The 22,799-nt window shown below is 44.2% G+C and overlaps 1 protein-coding gene across 5 annotated transcripts in view; it reads right to left on the bottom strand.

Annotated features, from left to right (window-relative positions):
* Nucleotides 1–22,799, bottom strand: part of adgrl2a (adhesion G protein-coupled receptor L2a) — a 797,903-nt gene that overhangs the window by 614,749 nt on the left and 160,355 nt on the right. Inside the window, exon 1 of one of the 5 annotated variants that reach the window (XM_072574793.1) lies at nucleotides 21,060–21,108. The exons of the other annotated variants lie outside the window; for them this stretch is intronic. The gene's annotated coding sequence lies outside the window, so the exon portion shown is untranslated. Of the gene's footprint in view, nucleotides 1–21,059; nucleotides 21,109–22,799 lie in introns of those variants that run through there. 5 annotated transcript variants of the gene reach the window in all.

Genomic DNA, 22,799 nt, shown 5'->3' with positions numbered 1-22,799 from the left:
TTCTATCTGTAGGGGTTATGCGACCGTGTACTGTTCAATAGTGAGTGTATTCTGTTATTACTCTACACCTGTCAGCATATTTCCCGAGTGGATAATGAATTCTTTGCTAAATACACAAGACCTTTCCTATGACGTCTTTGCATATGCCCTAACCTCTCGTACAATATGCATCAATAATGGCTGATGACTCTTCATCTGACAGAGCATCCACCCTCTCCATTAAACATGTGGTTCTCTCTCTCTCTCTCTCTCTCTCTGTCTCTCTCTCTCTCTGTCTATCTCTCCTTAATATGCTTGCTGCAGCCTTCTGTGGCCAGCCTTAGAGACAGGCTATGATATAATTCATAGCACAGCAAAAGCAGAAATCTACATTGACTAATGAACAAAGGCCAGTCAGCTCAACCAGTCCGTGCCTGTGTTTAGATTCCATTATTCAGTTTCACAATTCTTTTCTAAAAATGTGATCTTTCTTGTCTCAGACTAAATTGATACCAAACCTCTAGATTGTAGATTTTTTAAAAATCATTCATGGGATCAGGACGTCACTGGCTAGGTTAGCACTTACTGCTCACCCCTGGTTGCTCAGAGGGCAATTAAGAGTCAAGCCCATTGCTATGGGTCTGAAGTCACATGTAGGCCAGACCAGGTAAGGAAGGCAGATTCCTTCCTGAAAGGATGTGTGACTATGCTGCTACTTTAAAAAGATTATCTTGTCCTTGGTTTTTTGAACAGGGGTTATAGAGGCAGAGGTGCTGAGGAAGTGTTAACACGTTAACAATGGACAGGGAATGGCCAGTTCTCCCAGTTCAGGGTTTGATTAGATTAGATTATTTACAGTGTGGAAACAGGCCCAACAAGTCCACACCGACCCGCCAAAGAGCAACCCACCCAGACCCATTCCCCTACATTTACCCCTTCATCTAACACTACGGGCAATTTAGCATGGCCAATTCACCTAACCTGCACATCTTTGGACTGTGGGAGGAAACCGGAGCACCCGGAGGAACCCCACGCAGACACCGGGAGAATGCGCAAACGCCACACAGAGGCGGGAATTGAACCCGGGTCTCTGGCACTGCAAGGCAGCAGTGCTAACCACCGTGCCGCCTTCTCTATTTTTTTTAGCTGTAGCACACACACGATGTGTGAGTCCTGAAGAGTCGCAAGCTTCAGTAAAGAATTCCTGACTAACTTTCCCTGAAATCTCTCTGGATGTTCCCTCCTGCCTGTAAGAATCTGTGTTTCAATTTATCTTTTTGCCAAGGGGTGTGTTTATGCGATGTTACTGTATTGGAACAATTAATTAGTTCAATTACTGTGTCGAGCGTTCAGTTCTGTATTTCAATCGTTAAGTTATTCTAAATTCTGCTTTCCTTTGTTCGTGTTTCACTGTAGTGCTTAAATAAATTCTGCTTTGCTTAAAGCCCAGCTGCATCACACCTGTAATGCCCACTTCACATCTATCCTTAAAAGTTAGGCCCAGGCTACCTTCTTAAAATATTTTGAGGGGGTCTGGCATAGTCCATATAGACATTAGTGAACCCCTCAACAATTGGCAATGGTCATCACTAGAGTCGTAATGCCAGACTTCTATTGAATTCAAATTCCACCATCTGCCATGGCAGGATTTGACCCCAGGTCCTCAGGACACTTCCTAGGTCTCTAGATAATAGTCTAGCAATAATACTATCAAGCCAATGCATCCCCTTACTTAACACACTGGGATACATTAAGCGAGCCTTGTATCAGTATGAAGAAGAAATTAGAGTAGCACACACAGATTTTTAAAATACAAAGTGGCAACAATCTTCACTTGCCCATCTTCCACTTTTCAGCTCATCCCATCGAATGCCAATTGCCTGTTCCAATTTATAGGATGCAGTTTAATTACACCCACCACCCACCCTACTTTCTCCGATGTCACTGACAAAACCTGTGCTTTAAATGTTTTTAATGAAGAGATTGATAATATTCTTGACAATCAAAGGATTCAAGGGATTGGGAAGGAACCTGGAAGTCATCAGGACAACCCAGATGTCCCGTGAATGGCTTCAAGGGGATGAGTGGCCTTCTCCTTTGCACTGGATGGTGTTATTGATTCATGGAATAAGGGCATCATTAGTTCAGACAACATTTATTGCCCATCCCTAATTGCCCAGAGGGCATTTAAGAATCAACCACGATATTGTGTGTGGAGTCACATGTAGGCCAGACCAGGTAAGGATGGCAAGACAAAACAAAGAACTGTGGAAGCTGGAGAGCCGAAACAAGAACAGATATTGCTGGAGAAACTCAGCAGGTCTGGCAGCATCTGTGGAGAGAAAGCACAGTTATTTTAGGAAAGGTCACTGGTACTGAAACCATTGTCTTTGCTATATCTCTGTAGATACTTCCAGACCTGCTGAGTACCTCTAGGAATTTCTGTTTTTTTGTTTCTGGCAAGCAAAACCAACAAATCAAGTGTATTTTTCCCTAAAATCGGCAGTAGTGTCTTTGTCATTATTAGACACCAGCCCCGCCACACCATCACCCTCTCTCAACCCCAATTCCAGATTTGTTGTGGAATTCAAATTCCATCATCTACTGTAGCAATATTCAAACTCAAGTCGCCAGAAACTGGGTCTCTGGAATAATAGTCTGGTGATGAAAACACCACGCTACAGCCTCCCCGCCAGTGTAAAGCAAGATTGAATTCACGAACATTGTCCCCTGCTCAATTCTGCTCACACAACGCAGAGTCTTGGAACACTCTGATCAAAGATGAGCAAGAGAGAGAGAATGATAAGACTAGAAGAGAGTGTGTGTGTGTGTTGGGTGGGGAGGGGGGTGCACAGAGAGAGATCAACAACCAATTCCTACACATATTCATCTAACTTCTTTCTCTGTTCCTGTCACCCCCTCAAAAAAAAATTCAACTTGCTGCCCCTTTTCAGATCCATACAGTGCCTGATGTGGGAAACCAGAGTCACAGAGAGCGGAGCATTCAAATTGCCAGAGAATAGGTGGCAACTAGGTGAATACACACAATTAAACTGGCAAGACATCAGAACAATGCTGGGCCCCCTTTGCTGCTGACAGGAAATGTTATTAATGATTACAGGCCATTTTCCCCTTGCATAAAGGGAATCAGAAGGAATCTCAGTATTTTACGAGTCAAAGCATGGGAATGGATCCAGATAAGCAGATCATTTCATGCCTCCAATGATGAAGGTGGTGGGAGGTTGGGACGATAATATTTTAAAACATTCTTCCCAGCAGCATAGAACCACTTCTTTGCAAACGGCATTGAAAATTACAGCAATTTGTTCTCTTCTCTCTTGATCCATTTGCCACCAGGCAGCCCCTGAATCAAAAAATGGTGAACTCTGTGGGGACTGTCACTTTAAGGATCCTCTTCATAACCCCCTCCCCCACCCCACCCCCAACACCACCCTTCCCCACAGCATAAGGAGCTGACAATTCAAATCTTCAAATGTCAGCACTCGCACTAAGAGAGGCACAGAATTATTCTAGCTAGGTTATTTTCCCACAGTCTCAGTGAAATGCCTTGTTTTTTTCTGAGGATGGTGGAGGTGAGGGGCAGGGGGGTTGAAGGTTACAGGTTGGAGGTTAGGGGTTGAAGGTTATGGGTTGTAGACCCCATCAGAGGAGCTTGGGGTTACATTGATCCGAATTGCATTTTCCCTGAGAATTTTATACATAATCCCCCTTATTGGGAATATGCTAATAGAGTCATTTGTAATGACTAACTTTCATTAAATCTTTATTTCGCTGCATACAAAGCAATCTGAGAGATTTAGCACTTATAACCCTTACAATCCATCTGCCTTGCCTTCACTTTCTCCATACAGATTTGGCAGGGGCAGAATAATAAATGAGATGCTTGTCTCAATCCTTTAAGAGAGAGCAAAAGAAAAGGTGACAATTGACACATACATTACAATGAGATTTTCTCTCCCCCATCACACCCAGAGTTCTTATTTTTTTAATTGATTGGTCCTCATAAAATTGGCTTCTGTGTTTCAGACTGCCATTATGCTATAAGTGACAGAAATTATCTTGCTAATCACTGTCAAAACAACTTGTTCAGTTAAGATAGTGGTGCATTGTTGTGTTGTTCTTAAAAGTAGTCCTTGCCCATTCTCTTCAAATCACCCAGCCCAACCCTAGACCTCTCCAGAACAGTTGTTCCATTATAACCTGAGATACAATAATGGTGGGGACCAATTAACTCCTAACATATTGCTCTGTGCCTTTATTGGTCAGTACATTGAGTATGGGAGTTGGGATGTCATAATGTGGCTTTATAGGACGTTGGTTTGGGGATTCTTTTGCAATACTGTGTTCAACCCTGCTACTGGAAAGATGGTGTTAAACTTGAAAGAGTTCAGAAGAGATTTACAAGGATTTTGCCAGGGTTGGAGGATTTGAGCGATCGGGAGAGGTTGAGTAGGCGAGGGCTGTTTTTCCTGGAGCGTTGGAGGCTGAGGGGTGACCTTATAGAGGTTTACAAAATTATGAGGGACATGGATGGGGTGAACAGCCAAGGTCTTTTCACCATGGTAGGGGTGTCCAAATCTAGAGGGCATAGGTTTAAGGTGAGAGGAGAACAATATAGAAGGGAACCGAGGGGCAACTTTTTCACACAGACAGTGATATGTGTATGGAATGAGCTGCCAGAGGAAGTGGCGGATGCTGGTACAATTACGATAGTTAAAAGGCATCTAGATGAGTAAGTGAATAGAAAGGGTTTATAGAGGGACATGGGCCAAGTGCTGGCAAATGGGACTAGATTAATTTAGAAAATCTAGTCACAAGTTGGACCGAAGGGTCTGTTTCCGTGCGATACAATGCCATGACTCTATTGCTACGAATCAGACAGTGGAGCTAAATATAAGCACAATGGCACAAGAAATGTCCAAGAGAAGTTGAAAAACTGAGGCAGATCAACCACGATCTTTGAGAGTAGTGGGGCAGGCTTGGGGGGAGGAATAGCCTTCTCCTGCTCCTGTTTCTTATGGGACAGATCCGGTGTGGAAAAAGGGCAGGAGGGGGAGGATGAAAGGGACAATGCGCGGCAAAGTGGGGATGAAAATGGTGAGGAAAGGAGAAGGAGGTAGAGGAAAGGGAAATGAAAGGAACAAATGGAGTTGTATTTAGATTGCAGCTTTCATAGTCCAAGAATGCCCCAAAGTTCCAAATGACCAATGAATTATTTTTGAGGCTCAGTTAATGTCACAGAATCCGTGCGTAAACCAGGCTTGGGCTGACAAGTGGCAAGTAACTTTCACACCACACAAATGCCAGGCGGTGGCCATCCCCAATAAGAGACAATCTCACCAGTGCTCCGTGACATTCAATGATGTTACCATCAATGAAAACCCCGTTGTCAACATCCTGGGAGTTATCATTGGCCAGAAACTCAACTGGATTCACCATATAAATAAAATAGTGACAAAAGCAACTCAGAGGAGAGAATACTGTGGGAAGTAACTCACCTCCTGACTCCCCAAAGCCTGTCCACCATCTACAAAGCTGAAGTCAGGAGTGTGATGGAATACTCCCCATTGCCTGGATGGGTGCAGTTCCAACAACATTCAAGCAGCTTAACACCATCCAGGACAAAGCAGATCACTTGACTGGCAACACATCCAGTCCCTCCAGCATCGTTGCTCACTAGCAGCAATGTGTGTTACCAACAAGATGCACTACAGAAATTCACCAAAGATTCTTAGACAGCACCCTCCAAGCCCACGGCCACTTCCAACTATGTGGACAAGGGCAGCAGATACATTGTCACCTACAAGTTCTACATTTTGAGTGCGAGCAGCAGCTAAGGTAAGATAGTTTGTTTTAAAATTACTTACCGGTAGTGGGCAGCGGTGTTTTTTTTTCTCTTCACAGAAAGAGCGGGAGCAGAAGGGGGAAGTGACGAAGACCAGAGGGGCAGCCGGGACCCGGAAGCAGGTGTAGCGTAAGCTTACCTGGGTAGGTTCTTTTTTTCCCGATAAAAGCACGCAGGAGAGGAGGATAGCAAATGTGGTTCCCTTGTTCAAGAAGGGGCTTAGGGATAACCCGAGTAACTATAGGCCGGTGAGTCTCACTTCTGTTGTGGGCAAAGTCTTAGAGAGAATTGTAAGGGATAGGATTTATGAACATCTGGATAGGAATAATGTGATCAGGGATAGTCAGCATGGTTTTGTGAAGGGCAGGTCGTGCCTCACAAACCTTATTGAATTCTTTGAGAAGGTGACTAAGGAGGTGGACGAGGGGAAAGCGGTAGATGTGGTGTATATGGATTTTAGTAAGGCATTTGATAAGGTTCCCCATGGTAGGCTACTGCAAAAAATACGGAGGTATGGCATTGAGGGTGAGTTAGAGTTTGGATTAGGAATTGGCGGGCTGGAAGAAGACAGAGGGTAGTAGTTGATGGTAAAGGTTCATCTTGGAGTGCAGTTACTAGCGGTGTTCCACAAGGATCTGTTTTGGGACCATTGCTGTTTGTCATTTTTATAAATGACCTGGAGGAGGGGCTAGAAGGTTGGGTGAGCAAGTTTGTGGATGATACGAAAGTCGGTGGAGTTGTTGACAGTGAGGAAGGATGTGTCAGGTTACAGCGGGATATAGATAAGCTGCAGAGCTGAGCAGAAAGGTGGCAAATGGAGTTCAATGTAGCTAAGTGTGAAGTCATTCACTTTGGTAAGAGTAACGAGAAGATGGGGTACTGGGCTAATGGTCGGATACTTGGTAGTGTGGATGAGCAGAGGGATCTTGGTGTCCATGTACATAGATCTTTGAAAGTTGCCACCCAGGTAAATAGTGCGGTGAAGAAGGCATATGGCGTACTGGCTTTTATTGGTAGAGGAATTGAGTTCCAGAGTCCCGAGGTCATGTTGCAGTTGTATAAGACTCTGGTGCGGCCGCATCTGGAGTATTGTGTGCAGTTTTGGTCGCCATACTATAGGAAGGATGTGGAGGCACTGGAACGGGTGCAGAGGAGGTTTACCAGGATGTTGTCTGGTATGGTAGGAAGATCGTATGAGGAAAGGCTGAGACACTTGGGGCTGTTTTCATTGGAGAAAAGGTTTAGGGGTGACTTGATAGAGGTATACAAGATGATTAGGGGTTTAGATAGGGTTGACCATGAGAACCTTTTTCCATGTATGGAGTCAGCTATTACAAGGGGGCATAGCTTTAAATTAAGGGGTGGTAGGTATAGGACAGATGTTAGGGGTTCTTCACTCAGCGAGTCGTGAGTTCATGGAATGCCCTGCCAGTAGCAGTGGTGGACTATCCCTCTTTATGGGCATTTAAACGGGCATTGGATAGGCATATGGAGGATAGTGGGCTAGGATCGGTGCAACATCAAGGGCCCAAAGGGCCTGTACTGCGCTGTATCCTTCTATGTTCTATGTTCTCCTCCAAGCCATTCACCATCCTGGCTTGGAAATATATCACAGTCGCTGGGTCAAAATCCTGGAATTCCCTCCCTAATGGCATTGTGGGTCAACCTGCAACACGTGGGTTACAGTGGTTCAAGAAGGCAAAAGTGAGGACTGCAGATGCTGGAGATTAGAGTCAAGAGTGTTGTGCTGGAAAAGCACAGCAGGTCAGGCAGCATCCAAGGAGCAGGAGAGTTGACATTTCGGGCAAAAGCACTTCATGAAGAAGGCAGCTCACCATCATGTTCTCAAGGGGCAAATAGGGACGGGCAATAAATGCTGGACCAACTGGTAATTCTGAAGTCCCACGAGTGAAATAAAAACATGGTAGTCAATGTGGACATAGTAAGATCCAATAACAGCAATACGAGAAATGGCTACTTCAGCATATTCAAGTGTGGTGGCAACTCAAAATATCTCACAGGACATAGGAATGAGGAAAATGCTGGACAGAAAAAAGGAATCAAGTTCAGAGGTGAACAGAATGACTTGAAGAGGCTTCAAACAGCAAAGACACAGTTTGCAAGGCACTGGGATGGAACATTATGGAGTAAACAGTGCTTGAAACAAAAGTCACAAATGATGAGGTGGATGGCAATACGTTGCAGGACTGCATGAACAACGGACGTAAGGCAAAACTAATGGCTTCAAGAAATCAAACACTTAGAATCAGACAAGATCATCAGAAGATTGCAAAGGAAAGATAATTATGCCTCTCTTATATTACCCTGCAAGGCCTCACGTAGTAAAGAGCCTCATTGAGTCATGTAGTCTATAAGGTTCTGGCTTTGAATCCCTATCTGTGTTCAGCAATGACCCAACAAAACAAGAACACTGTGATGGTGGTAAAGATTCAAGTGAGCCACAAATAAAAAAGCTACCGAGAATATTACATCATGAAGGTGTGCTTGATTCTTTGAGTTTGTACATGACAGAGAGATGGATATTTGGGGGAGATTCAATCCGGGTATTCAGGAGGATGGGATGGCAGAATTCCCAGGTGGGTTCTGGAAGTGAATACATTGGTTCACCAATGCAAACTGTGAAAACACACAGGGAGGAGTTGGGAGATGGTGGTGTGGAATGGGAAGATAAGACTGGACCTCCCAATGTTTTAATGGTTTTCAAACACCACCCTTACAGAATATTGCAATTGAGCTTGCATCTTTACAACTTGACATCATGATCATAAGCCACATGGAAAATAAAGCAAGTGATGAAGTTTGAATGCTGACTGAGGTGAGAGGTTACACAGGAATCTTGGCCAGAGCATATTTGAATTGGCTTTCCAACAGGAGGCAAGCTGGTTGCTTTCAAAGACGAGATGACCGAAAGATAGAGCTAGGTCTGATGGACATGTTAATGGGATAGCTGCTGAAATGGAGCAAGGAAGGGAATACAACTGGCTCTAACAGCCCACAAGAGAGACTGGGGTAGAGTTTAGCCTGGATTCCCATTACAGATCATTGCTCAGCTACTCTTAGGAGGTACCATGTTGAGAAACAGAAGAGTCAGAGGCCCCACTCCACGAATGCCCTCCAAACACACACAGTCAAATGGCTGATGCATGAAACAAATAGATTGGATAAAATACCAGGGGCTTCAGGTATCGATAGAAATAGGCACCAGTAGAAGAAGAAGCAGCTGAAGATGTGGGGCCAAAGGAGAGCGCGATAACCAACAGTGACACCTTCATCTCATCATTTCCCATCTTTTGTCTTTATTTTTACAGCAAAGCAGCAATCAGGAGGAAACCCGGTTACTGAATTCTAACAGCCTCTGCCTTGGAACCTGGTGCTTGTAAGTCTTTTCCAGTAACCAGTACATCACTTTGCAAACATCAGCAAAGTCAACCGATCTACTGGTCAGCACAGATGGTCAAGCAGCATCAGGACAGTTGACGCTTCAAGCATAAGATCTTCATCACGATGAAGAGCTTTTGCTCGAAACGTTGACTCTCCTGCTCCTCGGATGCGGCCTGACCGCCTGTGCTTTTCCAGCGCCACATTATTTGACTCTGACCTCTGGCATCTGCGGTCCTCACTTTCTCCAAGATTCACTGGTCAAGCTAAAATGATATTCAATGGATCACACCTAAAATAAAGTGAAATAAATACCGAAAGAACTGTGGATGCTGGAAATCAGAAACAAAAACAGAAATTGCCAGAAAAGCTCAGCAGGTCTGGCAGCATCTGTGGAGAGAAATCAGAGTTAACATTTCAGGTCGAGTGAGGAAGGGACCCGAAATGTTAATTCCGCTTTCTCTCCACAGATGCTGCCAGACCTGCTGAGTATTTCCAGCAATTGCTGTTTTGGTTGCTGTGTTGGAAATATAAATTTAGCCTCAGTAGTGGGGACCAGGAAGCTAAAATTGATGGTCATAAAAACTCATCTGGGCCCCTTACATCCTTGAGGGAAGGAAATCTATCTTTATATGGTTCTGGCCGACATGGGAGACTGATTAGCAAGGTTAGATCTCATGGAATACAGGAAGAACTAGCCATTTGAATACAGAACTGGATCAAAGGTAGAAGACAGAGGGTGGTGGTGGAGGGTTGTTTTTTAGACTGGAGGCCTGTGACCAGTCAATTGCCACAAGGATCGGTGCTGGGTCCACTACTTTTCAGCATTCGTATAAATGATTTGGATGTGAGCATAAGAGGCATAGTTAGTAAGTTTGCAGATGACGCCAAATTTGAACATGTAGTGGACAGTGAAGAAGGTTACCTCAGATTACAACAGGATCTTGGATCAGATGGGCAAATGGACTGAGAAGTGGCAGATGGAGTTTAATTTAAATAAGTGTGGGGTGCTGCATTTTGGGAAAGCAAGTCTTAGCAGGACTTATACATTTAATGGTAAGGTTTTCGGGAGTGTTGCTGAACAAAGAGACCTTGGAGTGCAGGTTCATTGCTCCTTGAAAGTGGAGTTGCAGGTAGATAAGATAGTGAAGAAGGTGTTTGGTATGCTTTCCTTTATTGGTCAGAGTATTGAGTACAGAAGTTGGGAGATCATGTAGCGGCTGTACAGGACATTGGTTAGGCCACTGTTGGAATATTGCGTGCAATTCTGGTCTCCTTCCTATCGGAAAGATGTTGTGAAACTTGAAAGGGTTCAGAAAAGATTTACAAGGATGTTGCAAGGGTTGGAGGATTTGAGCTATCGGGAGAGGTTGAATAGGCAAGGACTGTTTTCCCTGGAGTATCGGAGGCTGAGGGGTGACCTTATAGAGGCTTATAAAATCATGAGGGGCATGGATAGGATAAATAGATAAAGTCTTTTCCCTGGGGTCGGGGAGTCCAGAACTAGAGGGCATAGGTTTAGGGTGAGAGGGGAAAGATATAAAAGAGACCTAAGGGGCAACCTTTTCACACAGAGAGTGATTTGTGTATGGCATGAGCTGCCAGAGGAAGTGGTGGAGGCTGGTACAATTGCAACATTTAAAAGACATCTGGATGGGGATATGAATAGGAAGGGTTTGGAGGGATATGGGTTGGGTGCTGGCAGGTGGGACTTGATTGGGTTGGGATATCTGGACGAGTTGGATGGAAGGGTCTGTTTCTGTGCTGTACATCTCTCTGACTCTGTGTGATTCCAGACCTACAGCAATGTCGTTGTCTCTGAATTCCATTCTGCGATGACATAGTAAGCCACCCAACTCAAGGGCAATTAAGGATGCACATCAAATGCTGGTCTTGCTACTGCCATCCACATCCCATGCAGGAAATTGTTTAAAAATTTGGTTGAACAATTTGTGGTCTTTAGAAAGGTTTTATAATCATTGCTGAGTAATCCACTGAGTGTTGCACAACTGTCCTTATGCAAAAGTCTGGCATGAGCCAATGCCACAAGAACTCTTGCTAGTATTGAATAAAACAACTGCAGTAATAAAGTGTGAATTAATTGATAATCCTCAAAAGGCAGGTTGACTGGCGATGGTTGTTAGATTTATGTAATACAAACACTGGTACTGGTTTTATGGAAGTCAAGAGACCGTTGTATCTCTCCTTCACTTGACAAGAAAGATACTTGTGACAGAGACCAAAGCAGCACCAGACTGTGGCAGAGTACAAGTAATTTTCTTCAGAGATTCAGCTCTTTCCCTCGCCACAGGCGCATCCATAGATCACGTTATTGAAAGCAGTGATGACAGAAGAGCCTATCACCCCGGCAACCAACCATCCCCTAAGCTTGCAGTTCCAAAGATAAACTTCACTACCCTTCAAGCCTTAAATTGGCAACTGCTGAGAGGAGCTGATTGTGCTTTGATAGAAATCAGCCTCTTGTCAATGACGACAGCCGAGACATGATTAAATAGATGACCACAGTTCCTCCAGTCTCAGGGACAGCACCAGGCCCCCATCCTGCCTCACACCATCCAAAGATCACTCTTAAAGTTGAGAATTTTACAAGTTCTGGTTCAATTGCATTGCCCAAAAACCAGACCTACCAAAGTGCTGCCTACTCTCTGGCACTGCACAGGAATTGAAGCATTAATTCTTTTTCCACAATATTCACTCACAGGATGTCAGCATCTCTAGCTGGGTCAGCATTCAATGCCAATCTCTAATTGCCCAGAGGGCAGCTCGGAGTCAATCACATTGTCACGAATCTGGAGTTACATGTAGGCCAGACCAGGTCAAGATGGCAGTTTCCTTCCTTGAAGGACATTTGTAAACCAGATGGCATTTTCCAACAATGGATTCATTGTCACCATTAGACTCTTAATTCCAGATTTTTGTTTGAATAAATTCAAATTCCACCACTTGCCATGGTGGGATTCAAACCCGGGCCCCCAGAACATTACCTGGGTCTCTGAATTAACAGTCCAGTGATAATACCACCAGGCCATTGCCTCCTGTCAGAGCATAGCTGCACCAACCCAGGAAAAAGAGAATTCATGTTAAGGTTCCCAAAATATTAACAATATAAACTGAAAATGCTGGAGAAACTCAGCAGCTCTGACATCTGCAGAGAGAGGAAGGAAGTTAGTGTTCCAAATTAGATTACTCTTCATCAGAACTGATTTCAAAGAAGAGACATATCAGACATAAAAAGATTATCTCAACCAGAGCAGACAAACCAAATTTAACCAACTATCACCTGTCTGAGATCAACACTAGAGAAATACTGAGCCTGACAAAAGACAGAAGACGTTCATTGTAAAGTTGCCCATTCAGCCTCCCTCTCAAAGCGAAATAATATAACTGGACACTGGAAGAGCGCAAAAAAAAATCACAGGTGTCTCTGCAAGGATTGGTGAGAGTTCTCAAAACTCGTTATGATACTGTTGCAATTTGATTAAAATACACTTAACTGAACAAGGTAAGTAAACACTTGGAATGAAATTACCCAAAAGTGCCACAAAATGTTTCAGAATCGCCCACTTACCAATCAAATTGTAACATGAAAGTTAAAAATGCATGAAATGCACCAGTCACTAATGCCCACTCCAGTTTCTAAAACCGAGGAGAGAGGCAGACTTCACTCGGAACCTGTTTCATGGAGTGAATTTCAGATTGCCTCACACACGCAATCCCTAATGCTAGTTCCTTGTACTGGGGGAAGGGGGAAAGGCATGTGCATTCTGTAGCATCTAAGACTTTCAGCTGGGATTTTCCTGGAGGTTAATGGTAAGGTGGGCAGGAATGGAATATGAAAGTTGACTACAGCTGAGACTTGCCTCTATGTATTGGTTATTAAAAATAACCCAGTGCCTACAGAATGGATCATATATGGCCTTGCTTAGTTTAAAAATCCCTTTCTTCCACATCACTTAGCAATGGCAATGCCAGGAATCCAATATTACCTTGTGCATTAGAAGAAAGAAATCAACATCACTGGTTTGGACATCACTGGAAAGTCCAGACCTCTAAATTCCAAGCTGGTCACCCTCAATGAGGTGATTGCAGTTTTATTCCTGAATCACTGCAGTCCCTGTGATGTACATACATCCAGAATGCTGTGAAGGAGGGAATTCCAGGATTGTAACCCAGTGATAGTGAAGGAATAGTAATATGTTTCCAAATCTGGTTGCTGAGTGGCTTGGAGGGTAATGTGCCAACATTGATGTCCCCATGCATCTACTCCCATTGTCCTTCACGTTGCTCTTATAGGAAGGATGTTGTGAAACTTGAAAGGGTTCAGAAAAGATTTTCAAGGATGTTGTCAGAGTTGGAGGGTTTGAGCTATAGGGAGAGGCTGAATAGGCTAGGATTACTTTCCCTCAAGCGTTGGAGATTTAGGGGCGACCTTTATAAAATCATGAGAGGCATGGATAGGGTAGATAGCCAAGGTCTTTTCCCTCGGGTGGGGGAGTCCAAAATGAAAACACATAGGTTTAGAGTGAGAAGGGAAAGATTTAAAAGGGACCTAAGGGACAATTTTTTCATGCAGAGGGTGATGCGTATATGGAATGAGCCAGAAGAAGTGATGGAGGCTGGTACAATTATAACATTTAAAAGGCATCTGGATGGGTATATGAATAGAAAGGGTTTTGAGGGATATGGCCAAATGCTGGCAAATGGGAGCAGATTTATATAGGATATCTGGTCAGCAAGGACAAGTTGTACCGAAGGGTCGGTTTCCATGCAGTACATCTCTATAACTCTATGACTATGGTACAGTTGATGGGTTTGGAAATATACAATAAAGGAGCCTTCGTGAGATACTGCAGTGCATTCCATAGATGCTACACACTGTTGTTGTTCTGTTCGCCGAGCTGGGAATTTGTGTTGCAGACGTTTCGTCCCCTGTCTAGGTGACATCCTCAGTGCTTGGGAGCCTCCTGTGAAGCGCTTCTGTGATCTTTCCTCTGGCATTTGTAGTGGTTGGAATCTGCCGCTTCCTGTTGTCAGTTCCCGCTGTCCGCTGCAGTGGTCGGTATATTGGGTCCAGGTCGATGTGCTTATTGATTGAATCTGTGGATGAGTGCCATGCCTCTAGGAATTCCCTGGCTGTTCTCTGTTTGGCTTGTCCTATAATAGTAGTGTTGTCCCGGTCAAACTCATGTTGCTTGTCATCTGCGTGTGTGGCTACTAAGGAAAACTGTTCGTGTCGTTTCGTGGCTAGTTGGTGTTCATGGATGTAGATCGTTAGCTGTCTTCCTGTTTTGTCCTATGTAGTGTTTTGTGCAGTCCTTGCATGGGATTTTGTACACTACATTGGTTTTGCTCATGCTGGGTATCAGGTCCTTCGTTCTGGTGAGTTGTTGTCTCAGCGTAGCTGTTGGTTTGTGTGCTGTTATGAGTCCTAGTGGTCACAGTAGTCTGGCTGTCAGTTCGGAAATGCTCTTGATGTATGGTAGTGTGGCTAGTCCTTTGGGTTGTGGCATGTCCTTGTTCCGTTGTCTCTCCCTTAGGCATCTGTTAATGAAATTGCGCGGGTATCCGTTTTTGGCAAATACATTGTATAGGTGTTCTTCTTCCTCTTTTTGCAGTTCTGGTGTACTGCAGTGTGTTGTGGCCCTTTTGAATAGTGTCTTAATGCAACTTCTTTTGTGTGTGTTGGGGTGGTTGCTTTTGTAGTTCAGGACTTGGTCTGTGTGTGTGGCTTTCCTGTATCCCTTTGTGGTGAATTCTCCATTAGGTGTTCTCTGTACCATCACGTCTAGGAATGGGAGTTGGTTGTCCTTTTCTTCCTCTCTAGTGAATTCAACTCAAACTCTGGGTCAGATATGTGGATGACATCTTTGTAATCATTAAAAACACAGAAATAGAGAACACACACTGGATCATCAACGCCATACTCACAGGAATCCAATTCACTAGAGAGGAAGAAAAGGACAACCAACTCCCATTCCTAGACGTGATGGTACAGAGAACACCGAACGGAGAATTCACCACAAAGGTTTACAGGAAAGCCACACACACAGACCAAGTCCTAAACTACGAAAGCAACCGCCCCAACACATACAAATGAAGTTGCATTAAGACACTGTTCAAAAGGGCCACAACACACTGCAGTACACCAGAACTGCAAAAAGAGGAAGAAGAACACCTCTACAATGTATTCGCCAAAAACGGATACCCGCGCAATTTCATCAACAGATGCCTAAGGGAAAGATAACAGAATGAGGACATGCCACAACCCAAAGGACTAGCCACACTACCATACATCAGGAGCATTTCTGAACTGACAGCCAGACTACTGCGACCACTAGGACTCATAACAGCACACAAACCAACAGCCACTCTCAGACAACAACTCACCAGAATGAAGGACCCGATACCCAGCATGAGCAAAACCAATGTAGTGTATAAAATCCCATGCAAGGACTGCAGAAAACACTACATAGGACAAACAGGAAGACAGCTAACGATCCGTATCCATGAACACCAACTAGCCACAAAATGACACGACCAGCTATCCTAAGGAGCCACACACAGATGACAAGCAACATGAGTTCGACTGGAACAACACTACTATTATAGGACAAGCCAAACAGAGAACAGCCAGGGAATTCCTAGAGGCATGGCACTCATCCACAATCAATAAACACATTGACCTGGACCCAATATACCGACCACTGCAGCGGACAGCTGGAACTGACAACCGGAAGCGGCAGAGACAAACCACTATAAATGCCAGAGGAAACATCACAGAAGCGCTTCGCAGGAGGCTCCCAAGCACTGAGGATGTCACTTAGACAGGGGACGAAACGTCTGCAACACAAATTCCCAGCTCGGCGAACAGAACCACAACGACGAGCACCTGAGCTACAAATCTTCTCACAAACTTTGAAAATGCTACACATTGCTGCCAACGTGCATCATTGGTGAACAGAGTGAATAATGGTGGTCAATGGGCCATCAAGTTTCACAATTTCTAAAATAAAATTACTGGAAAAGCTTAGCAGGTCTGGCAGCACCTGTGGAGAGAAATCAGAGTTAATGTTTAGGGTCCGGTGACCCTTCCTCAGAACCCAGAACAACAATTTATGTCATGTGCCTGGATGGGGCTGAGCTTTTTAAGTACTGTTCTAATATAAAACAAAAAAAATAAGGTGATCAATATCTGAAGTAATGATAGAAATTGCTGATGAAACTCAGTGGGTCAGGCAGTATCAATGCGGAGAGATTCTGATCTGGTAACTCTTCATGAGGACTGTTCTGAGTTTTGCCAGCAACTTCTGTTTTTGTTTAAGTGCTATTACATTTCCATCCTTCAAAGAAAATTACATGGATTTTGTCTTATGATATATTTGCGTCAAATTGAGTCCAACTCCAAGACCCACTCCCTGATATGAGCAGATCTGCTCTCTCCCTCAGATTAGTTATGGCTGAAACTATCTGTGCATGAAAGAGGATGTTGCTGACAATGCACCGAAGAATCAATGCAGCACCTGAGGAAAACCCAAGCTGAGGATTCTCAGGGGAAAGGAGAAAGGATATTCATTGTGAAGTCAGTTCTTCATCACTTGCACCCACCCTGATTCACCTGGCAACGTGAAAACAGGTACACAACCTTCCACTAGGGGTCACTTCTGACCCAAAAGATGGGAAAGAGCTTCAGTGAAATCTTTAGTTTCAAACTGGCTTTCTGTCACTGTGATTTCTAAAGTGTTGGCTTTTCTTTATTTATTTATTCAGAGGAGGTGGGCTTCATCTGCAAAGCTAGCATTTGTTACCCATCCCTAATTGTCCTTGATAAGATAGTGGAGGTGTGGTAGTGGTAGTGTCCTTAACTCTGAGCCGGGGGTTTGGGTTCAACTCTGTACTGTTCCAGCAATGTGTAATAACATTTCCAAACAGGTTGATGAGGACACATTTGTAAGGTGGTGGTGGGCTGCATTCTTGTGTTGCGGTGCATACAGCCTGATGCCCCTGCACCTCAATCTTGGGCATTTGCATCCCCAGCTTGAGGACATGATCAGAGGTTTTTTTTTGGGGGGGGTACACAATTAACCAGAAGTGCGGGAACTGGGTGGAAACCTAATTTATTTCTTCCTACTTTCCAACATTAGCAAAGTGAGGTCTTCATGTCAACAATTTCTACAAGGATGTTGCCAGGGTTGGAGGATTTGAGCTTTAGGGAGAGGCTGAATAGGCTGGGGCTATTTTCCCTGGAGCATTACAGGCTGAGGGGTGACCTCATCGAGGTTTATAAAATCATGAGGGGCATGGATAGGGTAAATAGACAAGCTCTTTCCCCAGGGTGAGGGAGTCCAATACTAAAGGGCACAGGTTTAGGGAGACATTTAAAAGGGACTTGAAGGAAAACGTTTTTACGCAGAGGGTGGTGCGTGTGTGGAATGAGCTGCCAGGGAAAGTGGTGGAGGCTGGTACAATTGCAACATGTAAGAGGCATCTAGATGGATACATGAATAGGAAGGGCTGAGAAGGATATGGGCCAAGTGCTGGCAAACTGGACTAGATTAGGTTAGGATATCTGGTCGGCGTGGACGAGTTGGACCGAAGGGTCTGTTTCCATGCTGTGAATCTCTATGACTATAACCAAACCCCCGGTAAGGACTTCAATCACAGCTGACGGAATGGTGAATGGTGAGGCGTACTCACCAAGTGGGACGCACATCAGAAATGCCCATGAAGGGACACTGGAGAATTCTTGGGGATACAGTCCCCAGCCAGAGGTGTGCAGTGCTTGATAGAGAGACCTGGCATCAGGAAGTGGGGAAGTCACTGAGCACTACATCGGTGTCCTGGCGGCTAACTACTGTCCTCCATTAACCCCGCCCACCCCCATCATCATCGCTGGACATCACTGACCCCGTGGTCTGGCCTCCAGTGATGCCCCAAGGCCTCACGTGTACTGAACATAGGCTGTAACCATTGCTTCCCTTGAGGACACCAGGTGGGGTCCTAGATCCCATGGAAAGACCTGGCACTGCCTGTTAAGTGCCTGAGTAGAAAATGAAATAACGTATCTCCTCAAAAATAAAAAGGATCCTGCAGCCAAGACCCTTGTCATTTGCAAGCAATTGAGTCCCTAGAATTCTGTCATGGAGGAAGACTCAGGGCTTTGACACAGCAAACAATGAAGGTGTGATGATATATTTCCAAGTCACATTGCTGTGTGGCCTGAGGGATCATTTGCAAATGGCATTCTGAGTTGCTCTCACTCAGTCAGACCTCGCCCATCTCCTGCTCCCCACACCATACTCAACAGAAAATCTCTCGCCCTGCACATTATGGGATGGAATCCCAAAGCTCCATCACATTCTGGGAGTGCTGTCAGGATGCTGCCTTCAGCCTCCACAGTCCCAGGGGGATGAATGTCTCGAGTCAATCATGTGAATAAGGTATAGCAGGACAGCTGGTGCACTGGGCCTCAGCATAGCAGAGAGAGTGAGAAACAGGTTCCATCTGAGAGAGGTACTAAATGAATCAAAAATCATTTGGGCAAATCAGCCGCAAACACAAATGGACCTCATGATTCCCAGTGGATTTAAATTTCAATGAGATTGGTTCCGGATAAATAAAGGAAGCATACAACTGGGCTTCAGTCGAAGCCCTCAAGAGTAATAATGCAGAACTTCCCAGTGAGAGATTCTGTGTTGAAAAAGAATAAACTCTGACCACTTCCGGATACACAGAAAATTCACAAAAATTCCTGATCTTGTTGCATTCTTTGATGGTGTCTGAGACAAAGGGAAACCGAGAAAGAGCGAGTGTGAATGAGCATGAAACAATGACAATGATGAAAACAGGGGTCTGTGTTCACTGCCGTTGCAAATAAGAACGTGCTAAATTGCATTTACATAGAATGTCATTTCTTTCTTCTCTTCCAAGCTTCCAACAAATGCTATCGGGAACAAAAATATACTGTTCTGAGGAAAGGTTTATTTGACCTGAAACGTTAACTCTGATTTCTCTCCACAGACGCTGCCAAACCTGCTGAGCTTCTCCATCAATTTCTACTTTCGTTTTTGATTTACGGCATCCACAGTTCTTTCACTTTTTAAATGATATCTGGGCTTTTTCCAAATGGAGGTTACTTTCCACAATCTCAAGAATGCAATTTTGTAGGCAATTAGCCTCAGTCCATTCTCTGTTGGAGGGGGGCACCAAGGGACACCACTCTGCATCAAACATGGAGACAAGATGTAAAACAGACCTCAGTTGGTACCATGATTTGAACCCACAGCATTGGCATAGTTTTGCACCACATTGAGCCAACTGAACCAGTCAAAATGTGCTAAAAGGTGATAAATTGCCCTTCAGCAAAGCAGCGTCTGGCCCTCAAAGAGTTAAACTGGATTACTGTGCATGGCATTGATTCCTACATAATGCAAAGCAAGCTGACCTTTGTGGCTTTTAGTCTATAAGATCATAAAATATTTAGCAGGGGTAATTTAAAAAAAAATATTTGCCAGGCAGATCTTAAGTCCTCTTGTAAAGAGGCAATGTAAATGTATTAAGCTGCTTTTGGAATGGTCTTTTCATTAAAATTATAGTATGTCAGGCATATGGAATATCAAAACGCAGAATGCCATCATATTCATGATAACATTGAGCATGTCATCAGACACGGCAGGCTCCTGGTGCTCCCCTGTTTGGATTGTACATGCCGGCTGCAGAGCATCAGCAGTAAACCTTGGTTGCATATCTACCCTTCCTTCACGGCAGTGCCTTTCACAGGGAGACAGCCGTTTCTTTAAATGACAGAACCAGCAGCACAACACACAAAGATTCAATTCCCCTCCCTCCCCCCTCCCCACACAAGGAAGAAAAAGCCGTGTTGAAGCAATTGCTGTCATCTTCAGACAGCCAGCTGCATTCCGACAAAAGACTTGATCAGCAAAGGTGCTAATTGCGAGTTGATCACAAATTTCACGTGCACAAAATATAAAAGAGAAACCTGTGCCAATTTGGATCCGTTATTTTGAGCTTGTCCCTGCTTATCTCTCAATGCACATTTGGTTCTCTTGGAGGTGGTGAATTTAAACCCCAGCTTTGTCACCTTTATTTCTGACCATATGTCCATAGCTCCCCATACCCCTCACTCGCAGCTTGGCTTCACCATGAAGTTGAAATTCCCAATTAATATTGTACACATGTCTCTCTCTCTCTCTCTCTCTCACACACACACACACATACACATACACAGACACAGACACACACACACATGCAGACACCGCATATTTACACATACAAATATAGTCACACACACAAACGGACACTCTCACCCGCATAAAACACACATACACAAAACACACATAAATTGACACTATTCGCAGACACACATACGCACACATCACACAGTGACACACACACTCTCACCCACACAAAACACACTTACGCACATACAAACACGATGACAGTGAACAGCCACACACACACGATCGGACACACACAAAGCACACATACACTGACACACATACAAAGCATGCACACACACACAGACACACATGCACATACACACACTGACATGCACAAAGCACACATACACTGACACACACACAAAACACAGACACACACACACACTCACACGTAGACACACTCTCACACACACTGACATACACAAAGCACACATACACTGACACCATACACACATCGTTTCAATTGTACATCTATAAACATCTCTGTGACATCTTTACAGAATCAAATATTACTTTACAATTTCTTGTACAAGATCACAGTTTGCATAGTCACTTACTCTAACATTTCATTGACGGACTGACTGCTGTGTCGGAACGTGTTCAACCTGACGGGTTTGAGTTTGTTTTGTGAAAGTTAGAGGTGATGCTGTGGATGAAAAGCAACATCAGAGAAGTGATGCAAATCCGAAATGGAAACTTCAAAAATAAACCAGTGACGAGGAGAGAGAAAAGGCAGGTTTAACCCTGTGTGAGATGGACTCAGCACCTGATCTGAAGCATCAGGCTGCTATTAGTTTTGGTCAACCTGTTCAGAGGTATTTGAACAAAGAGGACTGGAACTCAGGCCTCCTGGTGCAGAGCTAGAGACATTACTGTCATGTCACAAGACCCCCGTTAGAATACTTTGCTTTCAATGTTTTAAACATGTAACTGTGGGATAGTCTTCTGCTTGAAATAAATTTCATTCTCCATTATGTTATTAGAGATATTTTTCAAACAATGTCTTTTGAGATGTTATTGCACACCCTATAAGAACTAGGAGCAGGAGTAAGGCCTTCTGGCCCCTCGAGCCTGCTCCGCCATTCAATCAGATCATGGCTGATCTTTTCATGGCCTCAGCTCCAATTACCTCAGGAGCAGGTAGGACTTGAACCCAGGCCTTTTGGCGGAGAACAATCAATTTCAAGTTTGTTTCAATGAGCGTTTTCAGGTGTGTGCAGAAATTGGCGATACTGGGGCTTGCTGTTCCCACAGCAAAGAAGTTTGAGATCAGATTTAATGAAAGGGTTTTCAACCCCCAGTAAAGCAGGAACATTGTTAGATGACAATAACAGAAGCCAGAAGAATAATCTGGAATTGCAAACTTCAATCCCATTGCCCAGAGCGATTTAAACTTAATTAATACATCTGAAATACAATGGCAATCTCATGGTGACCATGAAATTGCCAGATAATGACATCTTAAAAAAACAAACTGATTAAATTAGTTTCCTTTACGGCAAGAAATTGGTCTTTCTTCCCAGCGTCTGGCCCACATGCAACTCTAGACCCACAGAAATGTCAATGGGATGAATGTAGGAACAGAAGTAGGTCATTCAGCCCATTGAGTCTGCTCCTTCATTCTATGACATCATGGCTGATCTGATCATCCCCAGTGCCCTGGAGAGGCAATGGCCTACTGGCATTATCGCTCGACTCTCGACACAGAAAATGTCTGGGGAGCTGGGCTTGAATCCTGCCATGGCAGATGGTGGAATTTGAATTTGATCAAAAATCTAGAAGTAAGAGTCTAATGATGACCATTAATCCGTTGCTGCTTGTTGGGAAAAACGTCATCTCTCATGAATGACCATGTCATGCTCCAGGACCGAAAAGCTGGGGTAGAAATACACAACGTGGACAGCAACAGCTCAGAGGTTCTCACAGTAAATCACAGACGGATGATTGATTTTGGCTTTGCCTAGTTCATGACTGAATAGCAGAAAATGGAGAAACCGGCAAAGAGGTTAATAATTTAAGGGAATCCAGGTTTAAGATAATTGGCAGAACATTCAAAGAGGGGAGACAAGTGAAGAAAGAGGCGACAGTGAATTATGATCTGAATGCATTGCCTGAAAAAGGATCATAGGATCCCTACACTGTGGAAACAGGTCATTTGGACAATTGAGTCCACGCAGACCCTCAGTGCATCTTACCCAGCCACCTCACCCTTCCCAATCCCTGCATTCTCTATGGCTAACCTACCCGCCCTGCACACTATGGGCAATTGAGTATGGCCAATCCACCTAACCATCATA

Source organism: Chiloscyllium punctatum, chromosome 7 (assembly GCF_047496795.1).
Source record: "Chiloscyllium punctatum isolate Juve2018m chromosome 7, sChiPun1.3, whole genome shotgun sequence".
Lineage (NCBI taxonomy): Eukaryota > Metazoa > Chordata > Chondrichthyes > Orectolobiformes > Hemiscylliidae > Chiloscyllium > Chiloscyllium punctatum.
This window is presented reverse-complemented; position numbering and strand designations above follow the sequence as displayed.